This window comes from Phalangium opilio, unplaced genomic scaffold (assembly GCF_054372755.1).
Source record: "Phalangium opilio isolate 3A_F unplaced genomic scaffold, DU_Popi_V2 ptg000060l_1, whole genome shotgun sequence".
NCBI lineage: Eukaryota > Metazoa > Arthropoda > Arachnida > Opiliones > Phalangiidae > Phalangium > Phalangium opilio.
This window is the reverse complement of record NW_028324177.1, coordinates 2023396-2045326: the sequence shown is the minus strand read 5'-3', so window position 1 is coordinate 2045326 and position 21931 is coordinate 2023396. Positions and strand designations below refer to the sequence as shown.

The 21931-nt window shown below is 42.3% G+C and overlaps 57 non-coding genes across 57 annotated transcripts; all 57 read left to right on the top strand.

The window, feature by feature from the left end:
* Nucleotides 1–142: 142 nt before the first annotated feature.
* TRNAV-UAC (transfer RNA valine (anticodon UAC)) lies at nt 143–215 on the top strand. The gene has a single exon. It is a non-coding gene; the product is annotated as a tRNA-Val (tRNA).
* Nucleotides 216–1657: 1442 nt separating this feature from the next.
* TRNAV-GAC (transfer RNA valine (anticodon GAC)) lies at nt 1658–1730 on the top strand. Its single transcript has one exon. It is a non-coding gene; the product is annotated as a tRNA-Val (tRNA).
* A 614-nt stretch (nt 1731–2344) lies between these two features.
* Nucleotides 2345–2417, top strand: TRNAV-UAC (transfer RNA valine (anticodon UAC)). The gene has a single exon. It is a non-coding gene; the product is annotated as a tRNA-Val (tRNA).
* A 202-nt stretch (nt 2418–2619) lies between these two features.
* TRNAV-UAC (transfer RNA valine (anticodon UAC)) lies at nt 2620–2692 on the top strand. The gene has a single exon. It is a non-coding gene; the product is annotated as a tRNA-Val (tRNA).
* An 889-nt stretch (nt 2693–3581) lies between these two features.
* On the top strand, nt 3582–3654 carry TRNAV-UAC (transfer RNA valine (anticodon UAC)). The gene has a single exon. It is a non-coding gene; the product is annotated as a tRNA-Val (tRNA).
* A 202-nt stretch (nt 3655–3856) lies between these two features.
* On the top strand, nt 3857–3929 carry TRNAV-AAC (transfer RNA valine (anticodon AAC)). Its single transcript has one exon. It is a non-coding gene; the product is annotated as a tRNA-Val (tRNA).
* A 479-nt stretch (nt 3930–4408) lies between these two features.
* TRNAV-GAC (transfer RNA valine (anticodon GAC)) lies at nt 4409–4481 on the top strand. The gene has a single exon. It is a non-coding gene; the product is annotated as a tRNA-Val (tRNA).
* Nucleotides 4482–4683: 202 nt separating this feature from the next.
* On the top strand, nt 4684–4756 carry TRNAV-UAC (transfer RNA valine (anticodon UAC)). Its single transcript has one exon. It is a non-coding gene; the product is annotated as a tRNA-Val (tRNA).
* A 202-nt stretch (nt 4757–4958) lies between these two features.
* TRNAV-UAC (transfer RNA valine (anticodon UAC)) lies at nt 4959–5031 on the top strand. Its single transcript has one exon. It is a non-coding gene; the product is annotated as a tRNA-Val (tRNA).
* An 889-nt stretch (nt 5032–5920) lies between these two features.
* On the top strand, nt 5921–5993 carry TRNAV-UAC (transfer RNA valine (anticodon UAC)). The gene has a single exon. It is a non-coding gene; the product is annotated as a tRNA-Val (tRNA).
* A 202-nt stretch (nt 5994–6195) lies between these two features.
* TRNAI-UAU (transfer RNA isoleucine (anticodon UAU)) lies at nt 6196–6268 on the top strand. Its single transcript has one exon. It is a non-coding gene; the product is annotated as a tRNA-Ile (tRNA).
* Nucleotides 6269–7021: 753 nt separating this feature from the next.
* On the top strand, nt 7022–7094 carry TRNAV-UAC (transfer RNA valine (anticodon UAC)). Its single transcript has one exon. It is a non-coding gene; the product is annotated as a tRNA-Val (tRNA).
* Nucleotides 7095–7707: 613 nt separating this feature from the next.
* TRNAI-UAU (transfer RNA isoleucine (anticodon UAU)) lies at nt 7708–7780 on the top strand. The gene has a single exon. It is a non-coding gene; the product is annotated as a tRNA-Ile (tRNA).
* Nucleotides 7781–8119: 339 nt separating this feature from the next.
* On the top strand, nt 8120–8192 carry TRNAA-AGC (transfer RNA alanine (anticodon AGC)). The gene has a single exon. It is a non-coding gene; the product is annotated as a tRNA-Ala (tRNA).
* A 201-nt stretch (nt 8193–8393) lies between these two features.
* On the top strand, nt 8394–8466 carry TRNAV-UAC (transfer RNA valine (anticodon UAC)). Its single transcript has one exon. It is a non-coding gene; the product is annotated as a tRNA-Val (tRNA).
* Nucleotides 8467–8668: 202 nt separating this feature from the next.
* Nucleotides 8669–8741, top strand: TRNAV-AAC (transfer RNA valine (anticodon AAC)). Its single transcript has one exon. It is a non-coding gene; the product is annotated as a tRNA-Val (tRNA).
* A 476-nt stretch (nt 8742–9217) lies between these two features.
* TRNAA-AGC (transfer RNA alanine (anticodon AGC)) lies at nt 9218–9290 on the top strand. Its single transcript has one exon. It is a non-coding gene; the product is annotated as a tRNA-Ala (tRNA).
* A 201-nt stretch (nt 9291–9491) lies between these two features.
* On the top strand, nt 9492–9564 carry TRNAV-UAC (transfer RNA valine (anticodon UAC)). Its single transcript has one exon. It is a non-coding gene; the product is annotated as a tRNA-Val (tRNA).
* A 202-nt stretch (nt 9565–9766) lies between these two features.
* Nucleotides 9767–9839, top strand: TRNAV-AAC (transfer RNA valine (anticodon AAC)). Its single transcript has one exon. It is a non-coding gene; the product is annotated as a tRNA-Val (tRNA).
* A 339-nt stretch (nt 9840–10178) lies between these two features.
* TRNAI-UAU (transfer RNA isoleucine (anticodon UAU)) lies at nt 10179–10251 on the top strand. The gene has a single exon. It is a non-coding gene; the product is annotated as a tRNA-Ile (tRNA).
* A 64-nt stretch (nt 10252–10315) lies between these two features.
* Nucleotides 10316–10388, top strand: TRNAI-UAU (transfer RNA isoleucine (anticodon UAU)). The gene has a single exon. It is a non-coding gene; the product is annotated as a tRNA-Ile (tRNA).
* Nucleotides 10389–10453: 65 nt separating this feature from the next.
* On the top strand, nt 10454–10526 carry TRNAV-AAC (transfer RNA valine (anticodon AAC)). Its single transcript has one exon. It is a non-coding gene; the product is annotated as a tRNA-Val (tRNA).
* A 65-nt stretch (nt 10527–10591) lies between these two features.
* TRNAV-AAC (transfer RNA valine (anticodon AAC)) lies at nt 10592–10664 on the top strand. Its single transcript has one exon. It is a non-coding gene; the product is annotated as a tRNA-Val (tRNA).
* Nucleotides 10665–10728: 64 nt separating this feature from the next.
* Nucleotides 10729–10801, top strand: TRNAV-AAC (transfer RNA valine (anticodon AAC)). The gene has a single exon. It is a non-coding gene; the product is annotated as a tRNA-Val (tRNA).
* A 65-nt stretch (nt 10802–10866) lies between these two features.
* On the top strand, nt 10867–10939 carry TRNAV-AAC (transfer RNA valine (anticodon AAC)). The gene has a single exon. It is a non-coding gene; the product is annotated as a tRNA-Val (tRNA).
* A 202-nt stretch (nt 10940–11141) lies between these two features.
* Nucleotides 11142–11214, top strand: TRNAA-AGC (transfer RNA alanine (anticodon AGC)). The gene has a single exon. It is a non-coding gene; the product is annotated as a tRNA-Ala (tRNA).
* Nucleotides 11215–11665: 451 nt separating this feature from the next.
* TRNAV-AAC (transfer RNA valine (anticodon AAC)) lies at nt 11666–11738 on the top strand. Its single transcript has one exon. It is a non-coding gene; the product is annotated as a tRNA-Val (tRNA).
* Nucleotides 11739–12077: 339 nt separating this feature from the next.
* On the top strand, nt 12078–12150 carry TRNAI-UAU (transfer RNA isoleucine (anticodon UAU)). The gene has a single exon. It is a non-coding gene; the product is annotated as a tRNA-Ile (tRNA).
* Nucleotides 12151–12215: 65 nt separating this feature from the next.
* On the top strand, nt 12216–12288 carry TRNAV-AAC (transfer RNA valine (anticodon AAC)). Its single transcript has one exon. It is a non-coding gene; the product is annotated as a tRNA-Val (tRNA).
* A 65-nt stretch (nt 12289–12353) lies between these two features.
* Nucleotides 12354–12426, top strand: TRNAV-UAC (transfer RNA valine (anticodon UAC)). The gene has a single exon. It is a non-coding gene; the product is annotated as a tRNA-Val (tRNA).
* Nucleotides 12427–12490: 64 nt separating this feature from the next.
* TRNAV-AAC (transfer RNA valine (anticodon AAC)) lies at nt 12491–12563 on the top strand. Its single transcript has one exon. It is a non-coding gene; the product is annotated as a tRNA-Val (tRNA).
* Nucleotides 12564–12628: 65 nt separating this feature from the next.
* Nucleotides 12629–12701, top strand: TRNAV-AAC (transfer RNA valine (anticodon AAC)). The gene has a single exon. It is a non-coding gene; the product is annotated as a tRNA-Val (tRNA).
* Nucleotides 12702–12903: 202 nt separating this feature from the next.
* On the top strand, nt 12904–12976 carry TRNAV-UAC (transfer RNA valine (anticodon UAC)). The gene has a single exon. It is a non-coding gene; the product is annotated as a tRNA-Val (tRNA).
* Nucleotides 12977–13593: 617 nt separating this feature from the next.
* On the top strand, nt 13594–13666 carry TRNAV-GAC (transfer RNA valine (anticodon GAC)). The gene has a single exon. It is a non-coding gene; the product is annotated as a tRNA-Val (tRNA).
* A 340-nt stretch (nt 13667–14006) lies between these two features.
* Nucleotides 14007–14079, top strand: TRNAV-UAC (transfer RNA valine (anticodon UAC)). Its single transcript has one exon. It is a non-coding gene; the product is annotated as a tRNA-Val (tRNA).
* Nucleotides 14080–14556: 477 nt separating this feature from the next.
* Nucleotides 14557–14629, top strand: TRNAV-AAC (transfer RNA valine (anticodon AAC)). Its single transcript has one exon. It is a non-coding gene; the product is annotated as a tRNA-Val (tRNA).
* A 479-nt stretch (nt 14630–15108) lies between these two features.
* Nucleotides 15109–15181, top strand: TRNAV-GAC (transfer RNA valine (anticodon GAC)). The gene has a single exon. It is a non-coding gene; the product is annotated as a tRNA-Val (tRNA).
* A 203-nt stretch (nt 15182–15384) lies between these two features.
* On the top strand, nt 15385–15457 carry TRNAV-GAC (transfer RNA valine (anticodon GAC)). Its single transcript has one exon. It is a non-coding gene; the product is annotated as a tRNA-Val (tRNA).
* Nucleotides 15458–15522: 65 nt separating this feature from the next.
* Nucleotides 15523–15595, top strand: TRNAV-GAC (transfer RNA valine (anticodon GAC)). Its single transcript has one exon. It is a non-coding gene; the product is annotated as a tRNA-Val (tRNA).
* A 202-nt stretch (nt 15596–15797) lies between these two features.
* TRNAV-UAC (transfer RNA valine (anticodon UAC)) lies at nt 15798–15870 on the top strand. Its single transcript has one exon. It is a non-coding gene; the product is annotated as a tRNA-Val (tRNA).
* Nucleotides 15871–16347: 477 nt separating this feature from the next.
* On the top strand, nt 16348–16420 carry TRNAV-AAC (transfer RNA valine (anticodon AAC)). Its single transcript has one exon. It is a non-coding gene; the product is annotated as a tRNA-Val (tRNA).
* A 479-nt stretch (nt 16421–16899) lies between these two features.
* TRNAV-GAC (transfer RNA valine (anticodon GAC)) lies at nt 16900–16972 on the top strand. The gene has a single exon. It is a non-coding gene; the product is annotated as a tRNA-Val (tRNA).
* A 203-nt stretch (nt 16973–17175) lies between these two features.
* Nucleotides 17176–17248, top strand: TRNAV-GAC (transfer RNA valine (anticodon GAC)). The gene has a single exon. It is a non-coding gene; the product is annotated as a tRNA-Val (tRNA).
* A 65-nt stretch (nt 17249–17313) lies between these two features.
* On the top strand, nt 17314–17386 carry TRNAV-GAC (transfer RNA valine (anticodon GAC)). The gene has a single exon. It is a non-coding gene; the product is annotated as a tRNA-Val (tRNA).
* Nucleotides 17387–17588: 202 nt separating this feature from the next.
* On the top strand, nt 17589–17661 carry TRNAV-UAC (transfer RNA valine (anticodon UAC)). The gene has a single exon. It is a non-coding gene; the product is annotated as a tRNA-Val (tRNA).
* Nucleotides 17662–18000: 339 nt separating this feature from the next.
* TRNAI-UAU (transfer RNA isoleucine (anticodon UAU)) lies at nt 18001–18073 on the top strand. Its single transcript has one exon. It is a non-coding gene; the product is annotated as a tRNA-Ile (tRNA).
* Nucleotides 18074–18550: 477 nt separating this feature from the next.
* Nucleotides 18551–18623, top strand: TRNAV-UAC (transfer RNA valine (anticodon UAC)). Its single transcript has one exon. It is a non-coding gene; the product is annotated as a tRNA-Val (tRNA).
* Nucleotides 18624–18688: 65 nt separating this feature from the next.
* Nucleotides 18689–18761, top strand: TRNAV-AAC (transfer RNA valine (anticodon AAC)). The gene has a single exon. It is a non-coding gene; the product is annotated as a tRNA-Val (tRNA).
* Nucleotides 18762–18825: 64 nt separating this feature from the next.
* On the top strand, nt 18826–18898 carry TRNAV-UAC (transfer RNA valine (anticodon UAC)). Its single transcript has one exon. It is a non-coding gene; the product is annotated as a tRNA-Val (tRNA).
* Nucleotides 18899–19238: 340 nt separating this feature from the next.
* TRNAV-AAC (transfer RNA valine (anticodon AAC)) lies at nt 19239–19311 on the top strand. Its single transcript has one exon. It is a non-coding gene; the product is annotated as a tRNA-Val (tRNA).
* Nucleotides 19312–19513: 202 nt separating this feature from the next.
* TRNAV-GAC (transfer RNA valine (anticodon GAC)) lies at nt 19514–19586 on the top strand. Its single transcript has one exon. It is a non-coding gene; the product is annotated as a tRNA-Val (tRNA).
* A 202-nt stretch (nt 19587–19788) lies between these two features.
* TRNAV-UAC (transfer RNA valine (anticodon UAC)) lies at nt 19789–19861 on the top strand. Its single transcript has one exon. It is a non-coding gene; the product is annotated as a tRNA-Val (tRNA).
* Nucleotides 19862–20200: 339 nt separating this feature from the next.
* On the top strand, nt 20201–20273 carry TRNAI-UAU (transfer RNA isoleucine (anticodon UAU)). The gene has a single exon. It is a non-coding gene; the product is annotated as a tRNA-Ile (tRNA).
* A 339-nt stretch (nt 20274–20612) lies between these two features.
* TRNAV-UAC (transfer RNA valine (anticodon UAC)) lies at nt 20613–20685 on the top strand. Its single transcript has one exon. It is a non-coding gene; the product is annotated as a tRNA-Val (tRNA).
* Nucleotides 20686–20750: 65 nt separating this feature from the next.
* On the top strand, nt 20751–20823 carry TRNAV-AAC (transfer RNA valine (anticodon AAC)). The gene has a single exon. It is a non-coding gene; the product is annotated as a tRNA-Val (tRNA).
* A 64-nt stretch (nt 20824–20887) lies between these two features.
* TRNAV-UAC (transfer RNA valine (anticodon UAC)) lies at nt 20888–20960 on the top strand. Its single transcript has one exon. It is a non-coding gene; the product is annotated as a tRNA-Val (tRNA).
* A 340-nt stretch (nt 20961–21300) lies between these two features.
* On the top strand, nt 21301–21373 carry TRNAV-AAC (transfer RNA valine (anticodon AAC)). Its single transcript has one exon. It is a non-coding gene; the product is annotated as a tRNA-Val (tRNA).
* The last annotated feature ends 558 nt before the right edge of the window (nt 21374–21931 follow it).

Sequence of the window (21931 nt, the reverse complement as noted above, 5' to 3'; positions counted from 1 at the left end):
ACCAAGTATCTATGGTGTAGTAGTTATCACGTCCGCTTAACACGCGGAAGGTCTCAGGTTCGAGCCCTGATAGATACATGTTTCGACCATTGTGATTAGACATAGTAATAAGCTAGATCTCTTCGAAAACTTAAATTAACACGTATCTATGGTGTAGTGGTTATCACGTCCGCTTTACACGCGGAAGTTCCCAGGTTCGAGCCCTGGTAGATACATGTTTTGACCATCGTGATTAGACATAATAACAAGGTAGATCTCTTCGAAAACTCACAATAACCAAGTATCTATGGTGTAGTGGTTATCACGTCCGACTAACACGCGGAAGGTCCCAGGTTCGTGCCCTGATAGATCCATGTTTTGACCATCGTGATTAGACATAGTAATAAGCTAGATCTCTTCGAAAACTTAAATTAACACGTATCTATGGTGTAGTAGTTATCACGTCCGCCTAACACGCGGAAGGTCCCAGGTTCGAGCCCTGATAGATACATGTTTTGACCATCGTGATTAGACATAGTAATAAGCTAGATCTCTTCGAAAACTTAAATTAACACGTATCTATGGTGTAGTAGTTATCACGTCCGCCTAACACGCGGAAGGTCCCAGGTTCGAGCCCTGATAGATACATGTTTTGACCATCGTGATTAGACATAGTAATAAGCTAGATCTCTTCGAAAACTCACAATAGCCAATCATCTATGGTGTAGTGGTTATCACGTCCGCCTAACACGCGGAAGGTGTCAGGTTCGAGCCCTGATAGACACATGTTTTGACCATCGTGATTAGACATAGTAATAAGCTAGATCTCTTTGAAAACTCACAATAACCAAGTATCGATGGTGTAGTGGTTATCACGTCCGCTTTACACGCGGAAGGTGTCAGGTTCGAGCCCTGATAGATACATGTTTTGACCATTGTGATTAGACATAGTAATAAGCTAGATCTCTTCGAAAACTTAAATTGACACGTATCTATGGTGTAGTGGTTATCACGTCCGCTTTACACGCGGAAGGTCCCAGGTTCGAGCCCTGGAAGACACATGTTTTGACCATCGTGATTAGACATAATAATAAGGTAGATCTCTTCGAAAACTCACAATAACCAAGTATCTATGGTGTAGTGGTTATCACGTGCGCCTAACACGTGGAAGGTCTCAGGTTCGAGCCCTGATAGATACATGTTTTGACCATCGTGATTAGACATAGTTATAAGCTGGATCTCTTAGAAAACTTTATATTAACACGTATCTATGGTGTAGTGGTTATCACGTCTGCCTAACACGCTGAAGGTCCCAGGTTTGAGAGCTGGTTGGGATATGTTTTGACCATCGTGATTAGACATAATAATAAGGTAGATCTCTTCGAAAACTCCCATTAGCCAAGTATCTATGGTGTAGTGGTTATCACGTCCGCCTAACACGCGAAAGGTGTCAGGTTCGAGCCCTGATAGATACATGTTTTGACCATCGTGATTAGACATAGTGATAAGCTGGATCTCTTCGAAAACTTTATATTTACACGTATCTATGGTGTGGTGGTTATCACGTCCGCCTAACACGCGAAAGGTGTCAGGTCTGAGCCCTGATAGATACATGTTTTGACCATCGTGATTAGACATAGTAATAAGCTGGATCTCTTCGAAAACTTTATATTAACACGTATCTATGGTGTGGTGGTTATCACGTCCGCCTGACACGCGGAAGGTCCCAGGTTCGAGCCCTGGTAGATACATGGTTTGACAATCGTGATTAGACATAATAATAAGGTAGATCTCTTCGAAAGCTCACAATAACCAAGTATCTATGGTGTAGTAGTTATCACGTCCGCTTAACACGCGGAAGGTCTCAGGTTCGAGCCCTGATAGATACATGTTTCGACCATTGTGATTAGACATAGTAATAAGCTAGATCTCTTCGAAAACTTAAATTAACACGTATCTATGGTGTAGTGGTTATCACGTCCGCTTTACACGCGGAAGTTCCCATGTTCGAGCCCTGGTAGATACATGTTTTGACCATCGTGATTAGACATAATAATAAGGTAGATCTCTTCGAAAACTTACAATAACCAAGTATCTATGGTGTAGTGGTTATCACGTCCGACTAACACGCGGAAGGTCCCAGGTTCGTGCCCTGATAGATACATGTTTTGACCATCGTGATTAGACATAGTAATAAGCTAGATCTCTTCGAAAACTCACAATAACCAAGTATCTATGGTGTAGTGGTTATCACGTCCGCTTTACACGCGGAAGGTGTCAGGTTCGAGCCCTGATGGATACATGTTTTGACCATCGTGATAGACATAGTAATAAGCTAGATCTCTTCGAAAACTTAAATTAACACGTATCTATGGTGTAGTGGTTATCACGTCCGCTTTACACGCGGAAGGTCCCAGGTTCGAGCCCTGGTAGATACATGTTTTGACCATCGTGATTAGACATAATAATAAGGTAGATCTCTTCGAAAACTCACAATAACCAAGTATCTATGGTGTAGTGGTTATCACGTCCGACTAACACGCGGAAGGTCCCAGGTTCGTGCCCTGATAGATACATGTTTTGACCATCGTGATTAGACATAGTTATAAGCTAGATCTCTTCGAAAACTTAAATTAACACGTATCTATGGTGTAGTGGTTATCACGTCCGCTTTACACGCGGAAGGTCCCAGCTTCGAGCCCTGGTAGATACATGTTTTGACCATCGTGATTAGACATAGTAATAAGCTAGATCTCTTCGAAAACTTAAATTAACACGTATCTATGGTGTAGTAGTTATCACGTCCGCCTAACACGCGGAAGGTCTCAGGTTCGTGCCCTGATAGATACATGTTTTGACCATCGTGATTAGACATAGTAATAAGCTAGATCTCTTCGAAAACTTAAATTAACACGTATCTATGGTGTAGTAGTTATCACGTCCGCCTAACACGCGGAAGGTCCCAGGTTCGAGCCCTGATAGATACATGTTTTGACCATCGTGATTAGACATAGTAATAAGCTAGATCTCTTCGAAAACTTAAATTAACACGTATCTATGGTGTAGTAGTTATCACGTCCGCCTAACACGCGGAAGGTCCCAGGTTCGAGCCCTGATAGATACATGTTTTGACCATCGTGATTAGACATAGTAATAAGCTAGATCTATTCGAAAACTCACAATAGCCAATCATCTATGGTGTAGTGGTTATCACGTCCGCCTAACACGCGGAAGGTGTCAGGTTCGAGCCCTGATAGACACATGTTTTGACCATCGTGATTAGACATAGTAATAAGCTAGATCTCTTTGAAAACTCACAATAACCAAGTATCGATGGTGTAGTGGTTATCACGTCCGCTTTACACGCGGAAGGTGTCAGGTTCGAGCCCTGATAGATACATGTTTTGACCATCGTGATTAGACATAGTAATAAGCTAGATCTCTTCGAAAACTCACAATAGCCAAGTATCTATGGTCTAGTGGTTATCACGTCCGCCTAATACGCAGAAGGTGTCAGGTTCGAGCCCTGATGGATACATGTTTTGACCATTGTGATTAGACATAGTAATAAGCTAGATCTCTTCGAAAACTTAAATTGACACGTATCTATGGTGTAGTGGTTATCACGTCCGCTTTACACGCGGAAGGTCCCAGGTTCGAGCCCTGGAAGATACATGTTTTGACCATCGTGATTAGACATAATAATAAGGTAGATCTCTTAGAAAACTCACAATAACCAAGTATCTATGGTGTAGTGGTTATCACGTGCGCCTAACACGTGGAAGGTCTCAGGTTCGAGCCCTGATAGATACATGTTTTGACTATTGTGATTAGACATAGTAATAAGCTAGATCTCTTCGAAAACTTAAATTAACAAGTATCTATGGTGTAGTGGTTATCACGTCCGCCTAACACGCGGAAGGTCCCAGGTTCGAGCCCTGATAGATACATGTTTTGACCACCGTGATTAGACATAGTTATAAGCTGGATCTCTTAGAAAACTTTATATTAACACGTATCTATGGTGTAGTGGTTATCACGTCTGCCTAACACGCTGAAGGTCCCAGGTTTGAGAGCTGGTTGGGATATGTTTTGACCATCGTGATTAGACATAATAATAAGGTAGATCTCTTCGAAAACTCCCATTAGCCAAGTATCTATGGTGTAGTGGTTATCACGTCCGCCTAACACGCGAAAGGTGTCAGGTTCGAGCCCTGATAGATACATGTTTTGACCATCGTGATTAGACATAGTGATAAGCTGGATCTCTTCGAAAACTTTATATTTACACGTATCTATGGTGTGGTGGTTATCACGTCCGCCTAACACGCGAAAGGTGTCAGGTCTGAGCCCTGATAGATACATGTTTTGACCATCGTGATTAGACATAGTAATAATCTGGATCTCTTCGAAAACTTTATATTAACACGTATCTATGGTGTGGTGGTTATCACGTCCGCCTGACACGCGGAAGGTCCCAGGTTCGAGCCCTGGTAGATACATGGTTTGACAATCGTGATTAGACATAATAATAAGGTAGATCTCTTCGAAAGCTCACAATAACCAAGTATCTATGGTGTAGTAGTTATCACGTCCGCTTAACACGCGGAAGGTCTCAGGTTCGAGCCCTGATAGATACATGTTTCGACCATTGTGATTAGACATAGTAATAAGCTAGATCTCTTCGAAAACTTAAATTAACACGTATCTATGGTGTAGTGGTTATCACGTCCGCTTTACACGCGGAAGGTCCCAGGTTCGAGCCCTGGTAGATACATGTTTTGACCATCGTGATTAGACATAATAATAAGGTAGATCTCTTCGAAAACTCACAATAACCAAGTATCTATGGTGTAGTGGTTATCACGTCCGACTAACACGCGGAAGGTCCCAGGTTCGTGCCCTGATAGATACATGTTTTGACCATCGTGATTAGACATAGTTATAAGCTAGATCTCTTCGAAAACTTAAATTAACACGTATCTATGGTGTAGTGGTTATCACGTCCGCTTTACACGCGGAAGGTCCCAGCTTCGAGCCCTGGTAGATACATGTTTTGACCATCGTGATTAGACATAGTAATAAGCTAGATCTCTTCGAAAACTTAAATTAACACGTATCTATGGTGTAGTAGTTATCACGTCCGCCTAACACGCGGAAGGTCTCAGGTTCGTGCCCTGATAGATACATGTTTTGACCATCGTTATTAGACATAGTAATAAGCTAGATCTCTTCGAAAACTTAAATTAACACGTATCTATGGTGTAGTAGTTATCACGTCCGCCTAACACGCGGAAGGTCCCAGGTTCGAGCCCTGATAGATACATGTTTTGACCATCGTGATTAGACATAGTAATAAGCTAGATCTCTTCGAAAACTTAAATTAACACGTATCTATGGTGTAGTAGTTATCACGTCCGCCTAACACGCGGAAGGTCCCAGGTTCGAGCCCTGATAGATACATGTTTTGACCATCGTGATTAGACATAGTAATAAGCTAGATCTCTTCGAAAACTCTCAATAGCCAATCATCTATGGTGTAGTGGTTATCACGTCCGCCTAACACGCAGAAGGTGTCAGGTTCGAGCCCTGATAGACACATGTTTTGACCATCGTGATTAGACATAGTAATAAGCTAGATCTCTTTGAAAACTCACAATAACCAAGTATCGATGGTGTAGTGGTTATCACGTCCGCTTTACACGCGGAAGGTGTCAGGTTCGAGCCCTGATAGATACATGTTTTGACCATCGTGATTAGACATAGTAATAAGCTAGATCTCTTCGAAAACTCACAATAACCAAGTATCTATGGTGTAGTAGTTATCACGTCCGCCTAACACGCGGAAGGTGTCAGGTTCGAGCCCTGATGGATACATGTTTTGACCATCGTGATTAGACATAGTAATAAGCTAGATCTCTTCGAAAACTTAAATGAACACGTATCTATGGTGTAGTGGTTATCACGTCCGCTTTACACGCGGAAGGTCCCAGGTTCGAGCCCTGGTAGATACATGTTTTGACCATCGTGATTAGACATAATAATAAGGTAGATCTCTTCGAAAACTCACAATAACCAAGTATCTATGGTGTAGTGGTTATCACGTCTGCCTAACACGCGGAATGTCTCAGGTTCGAGCCCTGATAGATACATGTTTTTACCATTGTGATTAGACATAGTAATAAGCTAGATCTCTTCGAAATCTTAAATTAACACGTATCTATGGTGTAGTGGTTATCACGTCCGCTTTATACGCGGAAGGTTCCAGGTTCGAGCCCTGGTAGATACATGTTTTGACCATCGTGATTAGACATAATAATAAGGTACATCTCTTCGAAAACTCGCAATAACCAAGTATCTATGGTGTAGTGGTTATCACGTCCGACTAACACGCGGAAGGTCCCAGGTTCGTGCCCTGATAGATACATGTTTTGACCATCGTGATTAGACATAGTTATAAGCTAGATCTCTTCGAAAACTTAAATTAACACGTATCTATGGTGTAGTAGTTATCACGTCCGCCTAACACGCGGAAGGTCCCAGGTTCGAGCCCTGATAGATACATGTTTTGACCATCGTGATTAGACATAGTAATAAGCTAGATCTCTTCGAAAACTCTCAATAGCCAATCATCTATGGTGTAGTGGTTATCACGTCCGCCTAACACGCAGAAGGTGTCAGGTTCGAGCCCTGATAGACACATGTTTTGACCATCGTGATTAGACATAGTAATAAGCTAGATCTCTTTGAAAACTCACAATAACCAAGTATCGATGGTGTAGTGGTTATCACGTCCGCTTTACACGCGGAAGGTGTCAGGTTCGAGCCCTGATAGATACATGTTTTGACCATCGTGATTAGACATAGTAATAAGCTAGATCTCTTCGAAAACTCACAATAACCAAGTATCTATGGTGTAGTAGTTATCACGTCCGCCTAACACGCGGAAGGTGTCAGGTTCGAGCCCTGATGGATACATGTTTTGACCATCGTGATTAGACATAGTAATAAGCTAGATCTCTTCGAAAACTTAAATGAACACGTATCTATGGTGTAGTGGTTATCACGTCCGCTTTACACGCGGAAGGTCCCAGGTTCGAGCCCTGGTAGATACATGTTTTGACCATCGTGATTAGACATAATAATAAGGTAGATCTCTTCGAAAACTCACAATAACCAAGTATCTATGGTGTAGTGGTTATCACGTCTGCCTAACACGCGGAATGTCTCAGGTTCGAGCCCTGATAGATACATGTTTTTACCATTGTGATTAGACATAGTAATAAGCTAGATCTCTTCGAAATCTTAAATTAACACGTATCTATGGTGTAGTGGTTATCACGTCCGCCTAACACGCGGAAGGTCCCATGTTCGTGCCCTGATAGATACATGTTTTGACCATCGTGATTAGACATAGTAATAAGCTAGATCTCTTCGAAAACTTAAATTAACAAGTATCTATGGTGTAGTGGTTATCACGTCCGCCTAACACGCGGAAAGTCCCAGGTTCGAGCCCTGATAGATACATTTTTGACCATCGTGATTAGACATAGTAATAAGCTAGATCTCTTCGAAAACTCACAATAGCCAAGTATCTATGGTGTAGTGGTTATCACTTCCGCCTAACACGCGGAAGGTGTCAGGTTCGAGCCCTGATTGATACATGTTTTGACCATCGTGATTAGACATAGTAATAAGCTAGATCTCTTCGAAAACTTAAATTAACACGTATCTATGGTGTAGTGGTTATCACGTCCGCTTTATACGCGGAAGGTTCCAGGTTCGAGCCCTGGTAGATACATGTTTTGACCATCGTGATTAGACATAATAATAAGGTACATCTCTTCGAAAACTCACAATAACCAAGTATCTATGGTGTAGTGGTTATCACGTCTGCCTAACACGCGGAATGTCTCAGGTTCGAGCCCTGATAGATACATGTTTTGACCATTGTGATTAGACATAGTAATAAGCTAGATCTCTTCGAAATCTTAAATTAACACGTATCTATGGTGTAGTGGTTATCACGTCCGCCTAACACGCGGAAGGTCCCATGTTCGTGCCCTGATAGATACATGTTTTGACCATCGTGATTAGACATAGTAATAAGCTAGATCTCTTCGAAAACTTAAATTAACAAGTATCTATGGTGTAGTGGTTATCACGTCCGCCTAGCACGCGGAAGGTCCCAGGTTCGAGGCCTGATAGATACATTTTTGACCATCGTGATTAGACATAGTAATAAGCTAGATCTCTTCGAAAACTCACAATAGCCAAGTATCTATGGTGTAGTGGTTATCACTTCCGCCTAACACGCGGAAGGTGTCAGGTTCGAGCCCTGATAGATACATGTTTTGACCATCGTGATTAGACATAGTAATAAGCTAGATCTCTTCGAAAACTTAAATTAACACGTATCTATGGTGTAGTGGTTATCACGTCCGCTTTACACGCGGAAGGTCCCAGGTTCGATCCCTGGTAGATACATGTTTTGACCATCGTGATTAGACATAATAATAAGGTTGATCTCTTCGAAAACTCACAATAACCAAGTATCTATGGTGTAGTGGTTATCACTTCCGCCTAACACGCGGAAGGTGTCAGGTTCGAGCCCTGATAGATACATGTTTTGACCATCGTGATTAGACATAGTAATAAGCTAGATCTCTTCGAAAACTTTATATTAAACGTAGCTATGGTGTAGTGGTTATCACGTCCGCCTAACACGCGGAAGGTCCCAGGTTCGAGCCCTGGTAGATACATGTTTTGACCATCGTGATTAGACATAGTAATAAGCTAGATCTCTTCGAAAACTCACAATAACCAAGTATCTATGGTGTAGTGGTTATCACGTCCGCTTTACACGCGGAAGGTGTCAGGTTCGAGCCCTGATGGATACATGTTTTGACCATCGTGATAAGACGTAGTAATAAGCTAGATCTCTTCGAAAACTTAAATAAACACGTATCTATGGTGTAGTGGTTATCACGTCCGCTTTACACGCGGAAGGTGTCAGGTTCGAGCCCTGATGGATACATGTTTTAACCATCGTGATTAGACATAGTAATAAGCTAGATCTCTTCGAAATCTTAAATTAACACGTATCTATGGTGTAGTGGTTATCACGTCCGCCTAACACGCGGAAGGTCCCATGTTCGTGCCCTGATAGATACATGTTTTGACCATCGTGATTAGACATAGTAATAAGCTAGATCTCTTCGAAAACTTAAATTAACAAGTATCTATGGTGTAGTGGTTATCACGTCCGCCTAGCACGCGGAAGGTCCCAGGTTCGAGGCCTGATAGATACATTTTTGACCATCGTGATTAGACATAGTAATAAGCTAGATCTCTTCGAAAACTCACAATAGCCAAGTATCTATGGTGTAGTGGTTATCACTTCCGCCTAACACGCGGAAGGTGTCAGGTTCGAGCCCTGATAGATACATGTTTTGACCATCGTGATTAGACATAGTAATAAGCTAGATCTCTTCGAAAACTTAAATTAACACGTATCTATGGTGTAGTGGTTATCACGTCCGCTTTACACGCGGAAGGTCCCAGGTTCGATCCCTGGTAGATACATGTTTTGACCATCGTGATTAGACATAATAATAAGGTTGATCTCTTCGAAAACTCACAATAACCAAGTAACTATGGTGTAGTGGTTATCACTTCCGCCTAACACGCGGAAGGTGTCAGGTTCGAGCCCTGATAGATACATGTTTTGACCATCGTGATTAGACATAGTAATAAGCTAGATCTCTTCGAAAACTTTATATTAAACGTAGCTATGGTGTAGTGGTTATCACGTCCGCCTAACACGCGGAAGGTCCCAGGTTCGAGCCCTGGTAGATACATGTTTTGACCATCGTGATTAGACATAGTAATAAGCTAGATCTCTTCGAAAACTCACAATAACCAAGTATCTATGGTGTAGTGGTTATCACGTCCGCTTTACACGCGGAAGGTGTCAGGTTCGAGCCCTGATGGATACATGTTTTGACCATCGTGATAAGACGTAGTAATAAGCTAGATCTCTTCGAAAACTTAAATAAACACGTATCTATGGTGTAGTGGTTATCACGTCCGCTTTACACGCGGAAGGTGTCAGGTTCGAGCCCTGATGGATACATGTTTTAACCATCGTGATTAGACATAGTAATAAGCTAGATCTCTTCGAAAACTTAAATTAACACGTATCTATGGTGTAGTGGTTATCACGTCCGCTGTATACGCGGAAGGTCCCAGGTTCGAGCCCTGATGGATACATGTTTTAACCATCGTGATTAGACATAGTAATAAGCTAGATCTCTTCGAAAACTTAAATTAACACGTATCTATGGTGTAGTGGTTATCACGTCCGCTTTATACGCGGAAGGTCCCAGGTTCGAGCCCTGGTAGATACATGTTTTGACCATCGTGATTAGACATAATAATAAGGTACATCTCTTCGAAAACTCACAACAACCAAGTATCTATGGTGTAGTGGTTATCACGTCCGCCTAACACGCGGAAGGTGTCAGGTTCGAGCCCTGATAGATACATGTTTTGACCATCGTGATTAGACATAGTAATAAGCTAGATCTCTTCGAAAACTCACAATAACCAAGTATCTATGGTGTAGTGGTTATCACGTCCGCCTAACACGCGGAAGGTCCCAGGTTCGAGCCTTGGTAGATACATGTTTTGACCATCGTGATTAGACATAGTAATAAGCTAGATCTCTTCGAAAACTTAAATTAACAAGTATCTATGGTGTAGTGGTTATCACGTCCGCCTAACACGCGGAAGGTCCCAGGTTCGAGCCCTGATAGATACATGTTTTGACCATCGTGATTAGACATAGTAATAAGCTAGATCTCTTCGAAAACTCACAATAGCCAAGTATCTATGGTGTAGTGGTTATCACGTCCGCCTAACACGCGGAAGGTGTCAGGTTCGAGCCCTGATAGATACATGTTTTGACCATCGTGATTAGACATAGTAATAAGCTAGATCTCTTCGAAAACTCACAATAACCAAGTATCTATGGTGTAGTGGTTATCACGTCCGCTTTACACGCGGAAGGTGTCAGGTTCGAGCCCTGATGGATACATGTTTTGACCATCGTGATTAGACATAGTAATAAGCTAGATCTCTTCGAAAACTTAAATTAACAAGTATCTATGGTGTAGTGGTTATCACGTCCGCCTAGCACGCGGAAGGTCCCAGGTTCGAGGCCTGATAGATACATTTTTGACCATCGTGATTAGACATAGTAATAAGCTAGATCTCTTCGAAAACTCACAATAGCCAAGTATCTATGGTGTAGTGGTTATCACTTCCGCCTAACACGCGGAAGGTGTCAGGTTCGAGCCCTGATAGATACATGTTTTGACCATCGTGATTAGACATAGTAATAAGCTAGATCTCTTCGAAAACTTAAATTAACACGTCCGCTTTACACGCGGAAGGTCCCAGGTTCGATCCCTGGTAGATACATGTTTTGACCATCGTGATTAGACATAATAATAAGGTTGATCTCTTCGAAAACTCACAATAACCAAGTATCTATGGTGTAGTGGTTATCACTTCCGCCTAACACGCGGAAGGTGTCAGGTTCGAGCCCTGATAGATACATGTTTTGACCATCGTGATTAGACATAGTAATAAGCTAGATCTCTTCGAAAACTTTATATTAAACGTAGCTATGGTGTAGTGGTTATCACGTCCGCCTAACACGCGGAAGGTCCCAGGTTCGAGCCCTGGTAGATACATGTTTTGACCATCGTGATTAGACATAGTAATAAGCTAGATCTCTTCGAAAACTCACAATAACCAAGTATCTATGGTGTAGTGGTTATCACGTCCGCTTTACACGCGGAAGGTGTCAGGTTCGAGCCCTGATGGATACATGTTTTGACCATCGTGATAAGACGTAGTAATAAGCTAGATCTCTTCGAAAACTTAAATAAACACGTATCTATGGTGTAGTGGTTATCACGTCCGCTTTACACGCGGAAGGTGTCAGGTTCGAGCCCTGATGGATACATGTTTTAACCATCGTGATTAGACATAGTAATAAGCTAGATCTCTTCGAAAACTTAAATTAACACGTATCTATGGTGTAGTGGTTATCACGTCCGCTTTATACGCGGAAGGTCCCAGGTTCGAGCCCTGGTAGATACATGTTTTGACCATCGTGATTAGACATAATAATAAGGTACATCTCTTCGAAAACTCACAACAACCAAGTATCTATGGTGTAGTGGTTATCACGTCCGCCTAACACGCGGAAGGTGTCAGGTTCGAGCCCTGATAGATACATGTTTTGACCATCGTGATTAGACATAGTAATAAGCTAGATCTCTTCGAAAACTCACAATAACCAAGTATCTATGGTGTAGTGGTTATCACGTCCGCTTTACACGCGGAAGGTCCCAGGTTCGAGCCTTGGTAGATACATGTTTTGACCATCGTGATTTGACATAGTAATAAGCTAGATCTCTTCGAAAACTTAAATAAACAAGTATCTATGGTGTAGTGGTTATCACGTCCGCCTAACACGCGGAAGGTCCCAGGTTCGAGCCCTGATAGATACATGTTTTGACCATCGTGATTAGACATAGTAATAAGCTAGATCTCTTCGAAAACTCACAATAGCCAAGTATCTATGGTGTAGTGGTTATCACGTCCGCCTAACACGCGGAAGGTGTCAGGTTCGAGCCCTGATAGATACATGTTTTGACCATCGTGATTAGACATAGTAATAAGCTAGATCTCTTCGAAAACTCACAATAACCAAGTATCTATGGTGTAGTGGTTATCACGTCCGCTTTACACGCGGAAGGTGTCAGGTTCGAGCCCTGATGGATACATGTTTTGACCATCGTGTTTAGACATAGTAATAAGCTAGATCTCTTCGAAAACTTAAATTAACACGTATCTATGGTGTAGTGGTTATCACGTCCGCTTTACACGCGGAAGGTCCCAGGTTCGAGCCCTGGTAGATACATGTTTTGACCATCGTGATTAGACATAATAATAAGGTTGATCTCTTCGAAAACTCACAGTAACCAAGTATCTATGGTGTAGTGGTTTTCACGTCCGCCTAACACGCGGAAGGTCCCAGGTTCGAGCCCTGATAGATACATGTTTTGACCATCGTGATTAGACATAGTTATAAGCTGGATCTCTTAGAAAACTTTATATTAACACGTATCTATGGTGTAGTGGTTATCACGTCTGCCTAACACGCTGAAGGTCCCAGGTTTGAGCGCTGGTTGGGATATGTTTTGACCATCGTGATTAGACATAATAATAAGGTAGATCTCTTCGAAAACTCCCATTAGCCAAGTATCTATGGTGTAGTGGTTATCACGTCCGCCTAACGCGCGAAAGGTGTCAGGTTCGAGCCCTGATAGATACATGTTTTGACCATCGTGATTAGACATAGTGATAAGCTGGATCTCTTCGAAAACTTTATATTAACACGTATCTATGGTGTGGTGGTTATCACGTCCGCCTAACACGCGAAAGGTGTCAGGTTCGAGCCCTGATAGATACATGTTTTGACCATCGTGATTAGACATAGTAATAAGCTGGATCTCTTCGAAAACTTTATACTAACACGTATCTATGGTGTGGTGGTTATCACGTCCGCCTGACACGCGGAAGGTCCCAGGTTCGAGCCCTGGTAGATACATGGTTTGACAATCGTGATTAGACATAATAATAAGGTAGATCTCTTCGAAAACTCCCATTAGCCAAGTATCTATGGTGTAGTGGTTATCACGTCCGCCTAACACGCGCAAGGTCCCAGGTTCGAGCCCTGATAGATTTATGTTTTGACCATCGTGATTAGACATAGTAATAAGCTACATCTCTTCGAAAACTCACAACAGCCAAGTATCTATGGTGTAGTGGTTATCACGTCCGCTTTACACGCGGAAGGTGTCAGGTTCGAGCCCTGATGGATACATGTTTTGACCATCGTGATTAGACATAGTAATAATTTAGATCTCTTCGAAAACTTAAATTAACACGTATCTATGGTGTAGTGGTTATCACGTCCGCTTTACACGCGGAAGGTCCCAGGTTCGAGCCCTGGTAGATACATGTTTTGACCATCGTGATTAGACATAATAATAAGGTAGATCTCTTCGAAAACTCACAATAACCAAGTATCTATGGTGTAGTGGTTATCACGTCCGCCCAACACGCGGAAGGTCCCAGGTTCGAGCCCTGATAGATACATGTTTTGACCATCGTGATTAGACATAGTAATAAGCTAGATCTCTTCGAAAACTTAAATAAACACGTATCTATGGTGTAGTGGTTATCACGTCCGCTTTACACGCGGAATGTCTCAGGTTCGAGCCCTGGTAGATACATGTTTTGACCATCGTGATTAGACATAATAATAAGGTAGATCTCTTCGAAAACTCAGAATAACCAAGTATCTATGGTGTAGTGATTATCACGTGCGCCTAACACGTGGAAGGTCTCAGGTTCGAGCCCTGATAGATACATGTTTTGACTATTGTGATTAGACATAGTAATAAGCTAGATCTCTTCGAAAACTTAAATTAACAAGTATCTATGGTGTAGTGGTTATCACGTCCGCCTAACACGCGGAAGGTCCCAGGTTCGAGCCCTGATAGATACATGTTTTGACCATCGTGATTAGACATAGTTATAAGCTGGATCTCTTAGAAAACTTTATATTAACACGTATCTATGGTGTAGTGGTTATCACGTCTGCCTAACACGCTGAAGGTCCCAGGTTTGAGAGCTGGTTGGGATATGTTTTGACCATCGTGATTAGACATAATAATAAGGTAGATCTCTTCGAAAACTCCCATTAGCCAAGTATCTATGGTGTAGTGGTTATCACGTCCGCCTAACACGCGAAAGGTGTCAGGTTCGAGCCCTGATAGATACATGTTTTGACCATCGTGATTAGACATAGTGATAAGCTGGATCTCTTCGAAAACTTTATATTTACACGTATCTATGGTGTGGTGGTTATCACGTCCGCCTAACACGCGAAAGGTGTCAGGTCTGAGCCCTGATAGATACATGTTTTGACCATCGTGATTAGACATAGTAATAAGCTGGATCTCTTCGAAAACTTTATATTAACACGTATCTATGGTGTGGTGGTTATCACGTCCGCCTGACACGCGGAAGGTCCCAGGTTCGAGCCCTGGTAGATACATGGTTTGACAATCGTGATTAGACATAATAATAAGGTAGATCTCTTCGAAAGCTCACAATAACCAAGTATCTATGGTGTAGTAGTTATCACGTCCGCTTAACACGCGGAAGGTCCCAGGTTCGAGCCCTGATAGATTTATGTTTTGACCATCGTGATTAGACATAGTAATAAGCTGGATCTCTTCGAAAACTTTATATTAACACGTATCTATGGTGTGGTGGTTATCACGTCCGCCTGACACGCGGAAGGTCCCAGGTTCGAGCCCTGGTAGATACATGGTTTGACAATCGTGATTAGACATAATAATAAGGTAGATCTCTTCGAAAGCTCACAATAACCAAGTATCTATGGTGTAGTGGTTATCACGTCCGCCTGACACGCGGAAGGTCCCAGGTTCGAGCCCTGATAGATACATGTTTTGACCATCGTGATTAGACATAGTAATAAGCTAGATCTCTTCGAAAACTCACAATAACCAAGTATCTATGGTGTAGTGGTTATCACGTCCGCTTTACACGCGGAAGGTGTCAGGTTCGAGCCCTGATGGATACATGTTTTGACCATCGTGATTAGACATAGTAATAAGCTAGATCTCTTCGAAAACTTAAATTAACACGTATCTATGGTGTAGTGGTTATCACGTCCGCTTTACACGCGGAAGGTCCCAGGTTCGAGCCCTGGTAGATACATGTTTTGACCATCGTGATTAGACATAATAATAAGGTAGATCTCTTCGAAAACTCACAATAACCAAGTATCTATGGTGTAGTGGTTATCACGTCCGCCCAACACGCGGAAGGTCCCAGGTTCGAGCCCTGATAGATACATGTTTTGACCATCGTGATTAGACATAGTAATAAGCTAGATCTCTTCGAAAACTTAAATAAACACGTATCTATGGTGTAGTGGTTATCACGTCCGCTTTACACGCGGAATGTCTCAGGTTCGAGCCCTGGTAGATACATGTTTTGACCATCGTGATTAGACATAATAATAAGGTAGATCTCTTCGAAAACTCAGAATAACCAAGTATCTATGGTGTAGTGATTATCACGTGCGCCTAACACGTGGAAGGTCTCAGGTTCGAGCCCTGATAGATACATGTTTTGACTATTGTGATTAGACATAGTAATAAGCTAGATCTCTTCGAAAACTTAAATTAACAAGTATCTATGGTGTAGTGGTTATCACGTCCGCCTAACACGCGGAAGGTCCCAGGTTCGAGCCCTGATAGATACATGTTTTGACCATCGTGATTAGACATAGTTATAAGCTGGATCTCTTAGAAAACTTTATATTAACACGTATCTATGGTGTAGTGGTTATCACGTCTGCCTAACACGCTGAAGGTCCCAGGTTTGAGAGCTGGTTGGGATATGTTTTGACCATCGTGATTAGACATAATAATAAGGTAGATCTCTTCGAAAACTCCCATTAGCCAAGTATCTATGCTGTAGTGGTTATCACGTCCGCCTAACACGCGAAAGGTGTCAGGTTCGAGCCCTGATAGATACATGTTTTGACCATCGTGATTAGACATAGTGATAAGCTGGATCTCTTCGAAAACTTTATATTTACACGTATCTATGGTGTGGTGGTTATCACGTCCGCCTAACACGCGAAAGGTGTCAGGTCTGAGCCCTGATAGATACATGTTTTGACCATCGTGATTAGACATAGTAATAAGCTGGATCTCTTCGAAAACTTTATATTAACACGTATCTATGGTGTGGTGGTTATCACGTCCGCCTGACACGCGGAAGGTCCCAGGTTCGAGCCCTGGTAGATACATGGTTTGACAATCGTGATTAGACATAATAATAAGGTAGATCTCTTCGAAAGCTCACAATAACCAAGTATCTATGGTGTAGTAGTTATCACGTCCGCTTAACACGCGGAAGGTCCCAGGTTCGAGCCCTGATAGATTTATGTTTTGACCATCGTGATTAGACATAGTAATAAGCTGGATCTCTTCGAAAACTTTATATTAACACGTATCTATGGTGTGGTGGTTATCACGTCCGCCTGACACGCGGAAGGTCCCAGGTTCGAGCCCTGGTAGATACATGGTTTGACAATCGTGATTAGACATAATAATAAGGTAGATCTCTTCGAAAGCTCACAATAACCAAGTATCTATGGTGTAGTGGTTATCACGTCCGCCTGACACGCGGAAGGTCCCAGGTTCGAGCCCTGATAGATACATGTTTTGACCATCGTGATTAGACATAGTAATAAGCTAGATCTCTTCGAAAACTCACAATAACCAAGTATCTATGGTGTAGTGGTTATCACGTCCGCTTTACACGCGGAAGGTGTCAGGTTCGAGCCCTGATGGATACATGTTTTGACCATCGTGATTAGACATAGTAATAAGCTAGATCTCTTCGAAAACTTAAATTAACACGTATCTATGGTGTAGTGGTTATCACGTCCGCTTTACACGCGGAAGGTCCCGGGTTCGAGCCCTGGTAGATACATGTTTTGACCATCGTGATTAGACATAATAATAAGGTAGATCTCTTCGAAAACTCACAATAACCAAGTATCTATGGTGTAGTGGTTATCACGTCCGCCCAACACGCGGAAGGTCCCAGGTTCGAGCCCTGATAGATACATGTTTTGACCATCGTGATTAGACATAGTAATAAGCTAGATCTCTTCGAAAACTTAAATAAACACGTATCTACGGTGTAGTGGTTATCACGTCCGCTTTACACGCGGAAGGTGTCAGGTTCGAGCCCTGATGGATACATGTTTTAACCATCGTGATTAGACATAGTAATAAGCTAGATCTCTTCGAAAACTTAAATTAACACGTATCTATGGTGTAGTGGTTATCTCGTCCGCTTTATACGCGGAAGGTTCCAGGTTCGAGCCCTGGTAGATACATGTTTTGACCATCGTGATTAGACATAATAATAAGGTACATCTCTTCGAAAAATCACAATAACCAAGTATCTATGGTGTAGTGGTTATCACGTCTGCCTAACACGCGGAATGTCTCAGGTTCGAGCCCTGATAGATACATGTTTTGACCATTGTGATTAGACATAGTAATAAGCTAGATCTCTTCGAAAACTTAAATTAACACGTATCTATGGTGTAGTGGTTATCACGTCCGCCTAACACGCGGAAGGTCCCAGGTTCGTGCCCTGATAGATACATGTTTTGACCATCGTGATTAGACATAATAATAAGGTAGATCTCTTCGAAAACTCACAATAACCAAGTATCTATGGTGTAGTGGTTATCACGTCCGCCCAACACGCGGAAGGTCCCAGGTTCGAGCCCTGATAGATACATGTTTTGACCATCGTGATTAGACATAGTAATAAGCTAGATCTCTTCGAAAACTTAAATTAACACGTATCTATGGTGTAGTGGTTATCACGTCCGCTTTACACGCGGAAGGTCCCAGGTTCGATCCCTGGTAGATACATGTTTTGACCATCGTGATTAGACATAATAATAAGGTTGATCTCTTCGAAAACTCACAATAACCAAGTATCTATGGTGTAGTGGTTATCACGTCCGCCCAACACGCGGAAGGTCCCAGGTTCGAGCCCTGGTAGATACATGTTTTGACCATCGTGATTAGACATAGTAATAAGCTAGATCTCTTCGAAAACTTAAATTAACACGTATCTATGGTGTAGTGGTTATCACGTCCGCTTTACACGCGGAAGGTCCCAGGTTCGATCCCTGGTAGATACATGTTTTGACCATCGTGATTAGACATAATAATAAGGTTTATCTCTTCGAAAACTCACAATAACCAAGTATCTATGGTGTAGTGGTTATCACTTCCGCCTAACACGCGGAAGGTGTCAGGTTCGAGCCCTGATAGATACATGTTTTGACCATCGTGATTAGACATAGTAATAAGCTAGATCTCTTCGAAAACTCACAATAACCAAGTATCTATGGTGTAGTGGTTATCACGTCCGCTTTACACGCGGAAGGTGTCAGGTTCGAGCCCTGATGGATACATGTTTTGACCATCGTGATAAGACGTAGTAATAAGCTAGATCTCTTCGAAAACTTAAATAAACACGTATCTATGGTGTAGTGGTTATCACGTCCGCCTAACACGCGGAAGGTCCCAGGTTCGAGCCCTGGTAGATACATGTTTTGACCATCGTGATTAGACATGGTAATAAGCTAGATCTCTTCGAAAACTCACAATAACCAAGTATCTATGGTGTAGTGGTTATCACGTCCGCTTTACACGCGGAAGGTGTCAGGTTCGAGCCCTGATGGATACATGTTTTGACCATCGTGATAAGACGTAGTAATAAGCTAGATCTCTTCGAAAACTTAAATAAACACGTATCTATGGTGTAGTGGTTATCACGTCCGCCTGACACGCGGAAGGTCCCAGGTTCGAGCCCTGATAGATACATGTTTTGACCATCGTGATTAGACATAGTAATAAGCTAGATCTCTTCGAAAACTCACAATAACCAAGTATCTATGGTGTAGTGGTTATCACGTCCGCTTTACACGCGGAAGGTGTCAGGTTCGAGCCCTGATGGATACATGTTTTGACCATCGTGATTAGACATAGTAATAAGCTAGATCTCTTCGAAAACTTAAATTAACACGTATCTATGGTGTAGTGGTTATCACGTCCGCTTTACACGCGGAAGGTCCCAGGTTCGAGCCCTGGTAGATACATGTTTTGACCATCGTGATTAGACATAATAATAAGGTAGATCTCTTCGAAAACTCACAATAACCAAGTATCTATGGTGTAGTGGTTATCACGTCCGCCCAACACGCGGAAGGTCCCAGGTTCGAGCCCTGATAGATACATGTTTTGACCATCGTGATTAGACATAGTAATAAGCTAGATCTCTTCGAAAACTTAAATAAACACGTATCTACGGTGTAGTGGTTATCACGTCCGCTTTACACGCGGAAGGTGTCAGGTTCGAGCCCTGATGGATACATGTTTTAACCATCGTGATTAGACATAGTAATAAGCTAGATCTCTTCGAAAACTTAAATTAACACGTATCTATGGTGTAGTGGTTATCTCGTCCGCTTTATACGCGGAAGGTTCCAGGTTCGAGCCCTGGTAGATACATGTTTTGACCATCGTGATTAGACATAATAATAAGGTACATCTCTTCGAAAAATCACAATAACCAAGTATCTATGGTGTAGCGGTTATCACGTCTGCCTAACACGCGGAATGTCTCAGGTTCGAGCCCTGATAGATACATGTTTTGACCATTGTGATTAGACATAGTAATAAGCTAGATCTCTTCGAAAACTTAAATTAACACGTATCTATGGTGTAGTGGTTATCACGTCCGCCTAACACGCGGAAGGTCCCAGGTTCGTGCCCTGATAGATACATGTTTTGACCATCGTGATTAGACATAGTAATAAGCTAGATCTCTTCGAAAACTTAAATTAACACGTATCTATGGTGTAGTGGTTATCACGTCCGCTTTACACGCGGAAGGTCCCAGGTTCGATCCCTGGTAGATACATGTTTTGACCATCGTGATTAGACATAATAATAAGGTTGATCTCTTCGAAAACTCACAATAACCAAGTATCTATGGTGTAGTGGTTATCACGTCCGCCCAACACGCGGAAGGTCCCAGGTTCGAGCCCTGGTAGATACATGTTTTGACCATCGTGATTAGACATAGTAATAAGCTAGATCTCTTCGAAAACTTAAATTAACACGTATCTATGGTGTAGTGGTTATCACGTCCGCTTTACACGCGGAAGGTCCCAGGTTCGATCCCTGGTAGATACATGTTTTGACCATCGTGATTAGACATAATAATAAGGTTTATCTCTTCGAAAACTCACAATAACCAAGTATCTATGGTGTAGTGGTTATCACTTCCGCCTAACACGCGGAAGGTGTCAGGTTCGAGCCCTGATAGATACATGTTTTGACCATCGTGATTAGACATAGTAATAAGCTAGATCTCTTCGAAAACTCACAATAACCAAGTATCTATGGTGTAGTGGTTATCACGTCCGCTTTACACGCGGAAGGTGTCAGGTTCGAGCCCTGATGGATACATGTTTTGACCATCGTGATAAGACGTAGTAATAAGCTAGATCTCTTCGAAAACTTAAATAAACACGTATCTATGGTGTAGTGGTTATCACGTCCGCCTAACACGCGGAAGGTCCCAGGTTCGAGCCCTGGTAGATACATGTTTTGACCATCGTGATTAGACATGGTAATAAGCTAGATCTCTTCGAAAACTCACAATAACCAAGTATCTATGGTGTAGTGGTTATCACGTCCGCTTTACACGCGGAAGGTGTCAGGTTCGAGCCCTGATGGATACATGTTTTGACCATCGTGATAAGACGTAGTAATAAGCTAGATCTCTTCGAAAACTTAAATAAACACGTATCTATGGTGTAGTGGTTATCACGTCCGCTTTACACGCGGAAGGTGTCAGGTTCGAGCCCTGATGGATACATGTTTTAACCATCGTGATAAGACATAGTAATAAGCTAGATCTCTTCGAAAACTTAAATTAACACGTATCTATAGTGTAGTGGTTATCACGTCCGCCTAACACGCGGAAGGTCCCAGGTTCGTGCCCTGATAGATACATGTTTTGACCATCGTGATTAGACATAATAATAAGGTAGATCTCTTCGAAAACTCACAATAACCAAGTATCTATGGTGTAGTGGTTATCACGTCCGCCCAACACGCGGAAGGTCCCAGGTTCGAGCCCTGATAGATACATGTTTTGA